At 49.2% G+C, this 8,369-nt stretch overlaps 1 protein-coding gene across 1 annotated transcript in view; it reads right to left on the bottom strand.

Moving 5' to 3' along the window:
- Positions 1-8,369, bottom strand: part of LYPLAL1 (lysophospholipase like 1) — an 87,441-nt gene that overhangs the window by 1,295 nt on the left and 77,777 nt on the right. Inside the window, exons 6-7 of the mRNA XM_019516467.1 lie at positions 7,005-7,092; positions 3,370-3,548 (exon numbers count right to left, since the gene is read on the bottom strand). The gene's annotated coding sequence lies outside the window, so the exon portion shown is untranslated. The remainder of the gene's footprint in view (positions 1-3,369; positions 3,549-7,004; positions 7,093-8,369) is intronic.

Here is an 8,369-nt window from a genome sequence, read left to right as displayed (position 1 = left end):
TTTCTTAAAGGGCTGGAGCTGGCCCGGGTTGGGCACCCATGGGGGGTAGGGGGAGTGAGGGCAGGATCGGGGGGGGCTCATGTAGAGCCCCCCACACAGCATGGGGCAGTGGGGATTGCCCCCCATTCAGCAGCACTCGGTGAGCACCAGGGCTTTTTTTCCCCCTGAAGTGCCGGGAGCTGGGGCAGGTGGGGCAGCCATTGCTGGGCTCGGACAGTGTGTGGGGGATGGGGCCTGGCTGATTCAGAGATTCAGCAGCAGCTGAATTGATTCTGGACAGTGATTTCATAGTTTCATAGTTTCTAGGGTCAGAAGGGACCTGAGCAGATCATCGAGTCCGACCCCCTGCCATGGCAGGAAAGAGTACTGGGGTCAAATGACCCCAGCAAGGTGTACATCTTGCCTCCTCTTAAAGACCCCCAGGGTAGGAGCCAGCACCACTTCTCTTGGAAGTTGGTTCCAGATCCTAGCGCCCTGACAGTGAAGTAGCGCCTCCTGATATTTAGCCTAAATCTACCTTCTGCCAGCTTGTGACCGTTATTCCTTGAATCACCAAATCAAATTGCTGTCCCCGAAATCAGCTGAATCTGAATCCAAAGCGAATACTAGTCACTTCGCACAGGCCTACTAATTAATTCCTGCTCTAACAGCATGGGTTTCAAAACCCATTTGGCCCACCCACTTCTGAAAACCTTCAGATGAAAGGCTCAGAAATATTTGGAAGTAAAGGACAGGGGAATCAAACATCCTTGATTCTGTTTTCAGCTATAAATTATATTTGTTCTATTTATTTTGATTTAGAGGAATCTATTCACCAATTTTAGATATCCTGAAGCATATCATCCTATCACCCCAAGGGAATTAAAATATTATTCAAAAAGGGAACTTGACAGCCTGTCTGTCACAGAGCACTTAGGTGCCCTGCACCTGAGAACAGGGGTGGCTCAAGAGAGGCCCCTAGCAGTGAGAAGGGGGAGGCGCAGCTGCCAGTCACCAGGGCAGCACAGGTGCTGGTTGCTGGGGCAACTGGCGAAACCCCTGACAGGAAGGGGCAGGGCTTAGCCCTTCTCAAACCCAGGCAGGAGGCCAGGATGGCAGTTCCTTCTCTGGCAGCCAAGGAGGGAGGGTGGCCAGTGTGGAGAGAAGGCCAAAGCTTGGCTGCATGAGTATCCGCGGGTTGCTGCCATGAGCTGGAGTATTTTGCCTGGTAGGGATTCTGACAGGACGGTTTTAGCTTTATATTATAGCCCAGGGGCTTTGTGTTTGTGTTTACTGTTTAACCGGAGAACCAGGTGAGGCTATAAGGGGTGGAGGAGGCCTCATAGGGACTCCCCCAGTAGCGTGGGGGTTCCTGGCGCTGAAGAAGGCGTAGTTTGTTGCAGGGTGGATTAGCCTAGCCCCGAGAGTGCAAAGGGGCAGTGAGGAGCCCCAAGAGTGGCAGAGGGACCCCGAGAGTGCAGAGGGGCGGCGAGGAGCCCCGAGAGTGGCAGAGGGACCCTGAGAGTGCAGAGGGGCGGAGAGGAGCCCCGAGAGGGCAGAGGAGCCCTGAGAGGGCAGAGGGGCGGAGAGGAGCCCCAAGGGCAAAAAGAGGGCCGAGACATAACAGAGCCAGAGTCAGATTACACCAGCACCATTTGCGAGGCTTGGGCTGAGGTGTAGGGGAGGAAAAGGAGCCACAGATACTGCCCCCTGTCATCGGGGCACATATAAATGGGCAGCCTCCCGCTAATTACAGCAATCTATTAATTACATAAGATCAAGGCATGGCAGGCGAGTAAGCAGGCGGTTGGCCCATTACAGGAGGGCGGAGCCATACCCGGAGAGGCTCCAATAGTGGCACTTCTGTCACACTGTCACATACAGAAAAGCTCTTTCACAACCTAGGATGGCTCTGGCAACTCCATCTAGTTACCGACAGGAAGCCATTGGAGATCCCAGAGCTGTGGCCACGTATGCTTCACCAAGAAGCTCCTCTCACTAAGTGAACCACTGCATTTTGCATCCGTTTCCACCTCCAAAGAGTTTGTAGGTGTTGCTTTGGGTATAGCACATGGCAGCAGCAGAATGTGGAGTTAATAAACCTGAGCACCATCCAAAAGGGCCAACCTCCCAGCCAAGGCAGATAGTATAAAGCTACCAGGGTTATTACTGCAAATATGGTTGCCAAACAGCAGCTGGAAATCCAAAATAACCCTCAGATTTCAAACACTACTAACTAAAGACAGCTGTGGGACCTTCATCAAAGGAAGTAATTCTACCTCTGTGATCTTTTCTGGCTGCTTCCTACAACCAACCATCAGCACCTCAGTCTTGGCCATGCTGAGAATCCACCAGTTGCTGTCACACAGGCTGAGCCATCCTCTCTTAAATTGGTAGCCTTGAACACATCGCTTGTACTTCCTATACTTCAGTCTAATCAGCTACAAACTGAAACATTTTTACATTCTATAGAGATTTTTCTCAATTTTTCTCAATGTTCATATTTTCAAAAAACAGTGGATAGACTTTTAGGCTAAGTACAGCCAGTCAAAAAGCCCAAGACTTAATTGATCCAGTCTTTGCAGTTTAGTCTAAACTGTACAAATTAAACTGAGAAACAATTGGACATTCAGTTTTGATTCAGGAAATGCAGCCACATACCTGCAGTGGCTCAGACTGGAAGCCGGGGGGCACTAGAGCCTGGCTCTCTGGCATGTAGCCAGAATGGGTTGTCTGTTCGGTTCCTCTTCCTGCTGCCTTTGAGGTTTCTGGAATTTTCAGTCCAGAATTACAGCAGCAGGACTCTTCAGGGTTGCTCATTACTTTCTCTTTCTGTTTCCAGGTGCCTCTGGGATTTATAGTCCACAGTCACAGGCAGCAGTAAGTTTAGCAGGGCAGAGGGGCAGTTCCATCCTTGGGGGAAGGGAAGTTTAACCCCACTCCCTAGCCCCTGACCCCACTCCCTAGCCCCTGACAGAGTTTTCCTGGGGGTGGGCAGTTCCTGTCTCCCCCCCAACCCTTCTGTGCTGGAGCAGACAGCACAGCCTAGCCCAGGGCTGCAAAGCATGTTGGAATGCTGGGGACTGTGATTTAACTTGAACCAGGAAGAGGTCTGGGACAGAAGTTTCATAAACCAGTTTGACCCAAGTCAGTTAAGTCTGATACTACACTCAACCAGGTTTATCTTAAACCAGTTTCATACATTTTGAAGCTGGCTTTGTGCACTGAGTTTCTGTTTTGTTACAGGTGTAAACCAGTTTCTGATTACTTAAACTGGTTTATGCATAACTTCTGCCCCTGGTCTTAGAGTATATATGATGATTATCAGAGAAACATGTACACGTGGTATAACTTACATGTATTTCAAGAGTTGGAAAAATATTTGCTTACTTCATAGCTGTGAGGAAGATTAACGAGTAGAGATGATCACATATCCTGTATCCAGGCTACATCTATAAGAAGATGAAATTCAGATCTGATCTGACCTTCACATCTGGTCCTTGACCCTTCAAAGGGGACCAAATAGAACTCCAGATCCACTATGTTTTTACAGAGAGATCCAAAGGATTCTGTTGAGATTATGAAGCATGGTTTCAATTCTTTCCTGATCTCATTACAAAGCCATAATGCCAGCATAGTCTGCAATCTTTCCCTGTCCCATGGCACCTGTTGCCAGAATGACTTACCACCAAATGCTTGTGCTTAATGTACTCCCATGCTAGAAACTTTAATAAAAGCAGAAAATGGTACAGAAACAAAAAATGACAACCATTATTACAATGTTAAGACTTTACTTGTCACATATTGTAATTATGGTTCCACTAAGGCAATGTTAGCTCAGCTGCTTCAGAGCACACCTGTTTCAATTTAATTTGTAATAATTAGAAGGCCTTGGGCAGCAGGGAAAATGTTTTTCAGTTCCTATTTCAAACAGCAGAGTTTTCATGTGCCATTTAAAGTCCTGTTTTTCAGAATAGACTGCTGACTTGCTAATGCTAGTGAAATGAAATAAAGTAAAATATTTTTAGCAGCAGGAAGTTGTTACTTGCTACTGCCAATTACATGCCTTGTAGCTGAACAGCAACACTTTTGCTCCCCTTTCACTTACTCTTTAGGATAGGTAAAAGTCGGCTTACAGCTCAGTGCACCAGGGTAGGAAGAAAACTCATGGCCCTATGTAGCTGGCTGATATTACTTAAGTCATAGCCAATACTGGCAACATTTTGCTTCATGACAGAATGAACAGCAGTGTCCTATATCTGCTCTTCAGCAAAGAGGGAAGAAGAGATTAAGCAAGAGACTTGGATGTATTGACTTTGGCAACATATGAATACTTTATCATGTCAGTAAAATAACTGAATTTGGGGAGGGAAAAGTGGGTCAGAGGACAAGGAAAGCAAAAAACCTGACAGAAATAGAGACATTTATACTATAAGTTAATTTATCAAATGGACACAGCATTGAATCATCCACCATAAAGTAATGGGGACATGAGATTTCTTTATATCACAGTCATCATTTACAACTCTTTTAAATGTACACAGAGGAGTCAAGTGTCCTCATCTTCTGGTTTAAAATACTATCCTGCAGGCTCCAAAATAAAACTCTTGGCAAAAATAAGGCTCTACAGGCACTCTGCCCAAAGAATGATATCCTCAAAAACAGGATATCTTACAATCATCATGACACCTTTAACATTATTCTATACGCTAAAGATCACATATGGTTTTAGCAGCTCATTCTGAGCTAGACCCTGAAATATCATCATAACAATGGTACGTAACAACAAGCATGAAAGTGCTGAGGCTGAAGCACCTAATTATAACTTTTTAAATATAAAAAATTAAACACCATCAATATTTAATTTTGTGGGGTGACACACAATGTGGTTTTACATACAAATTCAGTTCTACACAGGAAGAGTCCTGCTGCCAGTGCATGAAATTAAAACATGTTTAAATCTTGGCAGGAATAGGGCCATATTTTTTAACTAAAATGTAAGTTGCCATATTGCATACTGCTACATTTATACCCCATACTGCTATTTTTATACATTAAAAAAATCCTCTTATAGATTTTTCCATCTTAGGAAAATAGGGCTAGGTGGAATCTCATGGGGTCAACTAGTCCAGCCCTCTGCTTAAGGCAAGGATCATTCCTAGCTAACCTATCATTGACATTTTCCAGGGATGAGGTTCCACATGTCTAGGAAGGCTGTTCCAAAGCTTACCCACTCTCAGAGTGAGAGAGTTCTTCTAATTTCTAATCTAAATTTCCTCTGCTGCATTTTGAAACCATTGTACCTAGTCCTGTCCTCTCCAGCCACGGAGAAACATCTAGCCTCTCTATAATCGCCCTTCAGGTATTCGAAGAGTTTTATCAAATCCCCCCATCAATCTTCTTTTCTTCAGACTAAACAATCTTAGTTCTTTCAGACTTTCCTCATAAGCCTTGTGTGATGGGGGCAAGCTTGAGGCAGTCTCAAGTCGGCCGCCCACCTATCTACATAGGGCAGTCTGCCCAGTCTCTTCTGCCACGACTTTACTATTACAATAAATTGGTGGTAGATGCGGGAGGCTGCCCATTACATGCCCAGATGCCAGGGGCACTGTCCACAGCTCCGTACCTTCCCTACACCATGGACCATGCCTCACAGAAAGCATCCAAGACGTTCTCATACTCCTGGTCTCAAGACGGACTGAAATGAGTCCTCTGCCAGACCTTACACACACACACTCATACCACCCCCCTCTCACAGGGTCTCTTGCTTGCTGCACCATACTGTGCCCCCTCCACTCTGCCTTGCTCACTCCTGGAGTAACCCTTCTGGCCATCAGGCTTATCCGAATCATGCGTTGTCTGTCAACATGCAGTCTCTTGGGCCTTTCCCACAGCCCTGACCTGGGTAGTGACAGCCAATTGACCAAATGGAGGGCCAAATTTGCCCTAGCCCCTCACTGGGCTTCTTATTCACAACACCGTGATCGTGTGGGGGTTGGCCAGTGTGCTGCCCTTCTGGCAGTCCTTCAGCCATACTCAACAAACACACCCCCTGGGGCTGCCCTTCAGACCATCCCTTCAGACCTACTCAACTCTGTATTATGCCCAGTTCTTCAGGTTGTGAAGATGCACTCTACTCTGGGCGGGCCCACCTACACCCCTGCTCTCTCAGGGCCACACAACTACCCCCTCTCTGAGGCCACACAACTGCCTCTTCTCTGGGATATCCTGCAGGCTTAGGTGGCTGCAGCCATGTCTACCCCCACTCCTCCCTCTTAGTGACCCACTCAGTGGGGGCTGGGGTTTAGGTGCCTTGACCCACCTTACACCAGGGAAGTTCATGGTCCTGGTATTTAAGTGGGGCTGCCATGCCACTGGCTGTCCCCCCCGGCCTATCCTGGCAGGGTACAGTTTCAGGTCACATCCAGGACCAATGAGGCCTCCTCTGTACCCATAGCCTCACCTTACCTCCAAGGTGTTCCATGACGCAAGGGAGCTGGATGTTGCTGCTCCCTTGGCTGCAAGCAGCTAACTGCTGACTCTGCCTGGCTGGCCTTTGTTTGAAAATGACTGCCCTCATCAGGCACCTGCTGGCTGCCTGCCTCAGTCCTTAAAATGGCAAGCACCAAAGGTACACTGCCACACCTTGCTTCCCAGGCCCCTAATCATTGTTGTCTCTCTCTTCCAGGCTCTTTCCAAGCTGCAGGCCAGATGCAATGGCTCTATAGGCTGGATCTAGCTATGAGCTGTAGGTTGAGTACCACTGGTCCATACCACTAATGAAGATGTTAAACAATACTGGAACCAAGACAAACCCCTGGGGAACCTCACTTGATGACTACTCATCAAACGGGATGATCTAACCAGTGGTGTATCCATCTTACAGAAATTCCAGCTAGTTTTTTTTTTCTCAGCTTATCAATGAGAATGTTGCGGGAGACTGACAAAAGCTTTGCTCAAGTCAAGGTATATCACATCTGCTGCTTCCACTCCCCTCTCACCCACATCCACCCAGAGCCTGTTACCTCATCATAGGAGAACAGGATGGCCAGGCATGACTTGCTCTTGATGAATCCATGCTGGCTGATCCTGATCACCAGGGATCCAAGTTTTCTGTTTGCCATGGGAAAATGCAGAAAAACATGGATTTTTAAGGAGAAAAATGCAGATTTTCTCCTTTAAAGGAGAAAAACATAGGAAAATGCGAGTTTCCTCTTGCAGCCCAGCAGAGTTTTAGCCTGCAAGGGGCTGGAGGGAGCAGAAGGCTGCTCAGGCAGGGGGCACCATGTGCATGTGTGCACACACATTCATGTGGCAGCCAGGCAGCCTGGACAGCAGCTTTGACAGCTCCCCGCAGGTAAGTCTGGGAGGATGGGAGAATTAAGGTCCCCATAGTAAGGGAGGGAAGGAGATTAGTAGGGCTGGGGTTGGGAGTGCTACCCAGCTGAGGTGGTGCCTGGAGCTGGGACAGGAATGTGCAGCTGTAGGGCCCAGGAAGGGAGTGGGGTGGAACCACAGGCAGTGCATCTGGGGGGTGGCAGTGGGGCTGGCTCCCCACTACAGGGCACAATCCTTGGGGGGCAGATCATATAGGGCATGTGACCCCCAGACTTGTGCACAGGGAGATGTGGGCAGATGGCTGCAGGCTCAGGTCTTCCCACCTAGCTGTCCTTCACCCCAGGGCCTTTGTGGGCCAGTGGTGGGGGGACCTGGTGCAGCAAGGCAGAGCAGGGTGGGGAGAATTGGTGTTGCTTCTAGGAGCTCCATGCTGCCATGGCAAGGCCTCCTCTGCTATCCTGGCAGTAACGGATGTGTTGGCACAGAATTGTGCCTCCTCTTCGTGTTGGGCTGGCAGGGGGCTCCTGGCAGTAGCACCAAGCCTCCCCTCCCTGCCCTGCTTTGCTCTCCTGCACTGGGTCTCTCCTGCTAGGCTGCAGAGGTCCTCAAGGGGAGGATAGCATGGTAGGGAGTCCAAAGCCCAGTCGCCAGCTTGCATCCACCTGCACCACAGGCTCCGCTCCAACCATGCTGCCTGCAGGGGTTGGGGGAACTGGGCCCTGCGCTTCACAATGGGAGGTGGCAGCTGCCGCAACTAAAGGTGGCAGCTGGGGATCAGGTGCTGCTGGGGGCAGCAGGGGGCTGTTGAACTGGGTCCCTGAACCTGTATCCTTGGCAGCTGGAATTTCCCTCTGGCAGGGCTAGAGGGGGCAGGGGACTGTTGGTGGGGAGTGAAGGGGCACTAGCAGGGCCAGGGAGCTGCAGGTCAGAAGGGGCACCAGCAGGGCTGGGGCAGCTGCAGGTCAAGAGTGAGGGACACAAGAGCCAGGGGGATGTGGGTCAGGAGTGAAGGGCACTGGCAGGGGGCTGTGGGCTTGGAGTCAAGGGTACCA

The sequence above is a fragment of the Gavialis gangeticus genome, unplaced genomic scaffold (assembly GCF_001723915.1).
Source record: "Gavialis gangeticus isolate Ggan-Ray unplaced genomic scaffold, GavGan_comp1, whole genome shotgun sequence".
Classification (NCBI taxonomy): Eukaryota; Metazoa; Chordata; order Crocodylia; family Gavialidae; genus Gavialis; species Gavialis gangeticus.
This window is presented reverse-complemented; position numbering and strand designations above follow the sequence as displayed.